Genomic DNA, 409 nt, shown 5'->3' on the forward strand with positions numbered 1-409 from the left:
TAGCCACCTATTGATGAGTTTTACTAGTCCTCTCCTCATTCATCCCTGCTACTGCAGGAACTGAGGCAAACACCACCTGTGCTCCTGTCCCATTAACTAATTGCCCCAGTGCCCTGAAGTCCTTTTTAATTAGCCCGGTACCTCTTTCATTAATGTTGTCACTGCAAGCCTGGGCTACCAGAAGTGGATAATAATCAGAGGGCCGGATTAGCTCAGGGAGTCTCCTACTAATATCCCTCACCCGGGCCCCAGAAAAGCAGCAGACTTCCCTGTGGGATGGGTCCAGTCGGCATATAGGGCCTTCAGTTCCCCTCAGAAGGGAGTCGCCTACTACAACTTTTCTTTATAGCTGTGGCTGTAATCTGTCTGGTAGACAGGGTGCAACCAGGAGACCCTCCAGACAGATCCT

This window comes from Manacus vitellinus, unplaced genomic scaffold (genome assembly GCF_001715985.3).
Source record: "Manacus vitellinus isolate BGI_N305 unplaced genomic scaffold, ASM171598v3 scaffold_4_pilon, whole genome shotgun sequence".
In the NCBI taxonomy this organism is placed as follows: Eukaryota; Metazoa; Chordata; class Aves; order Passeriformes; family Pipridae; genus Manacus; species Manacus vitellinus.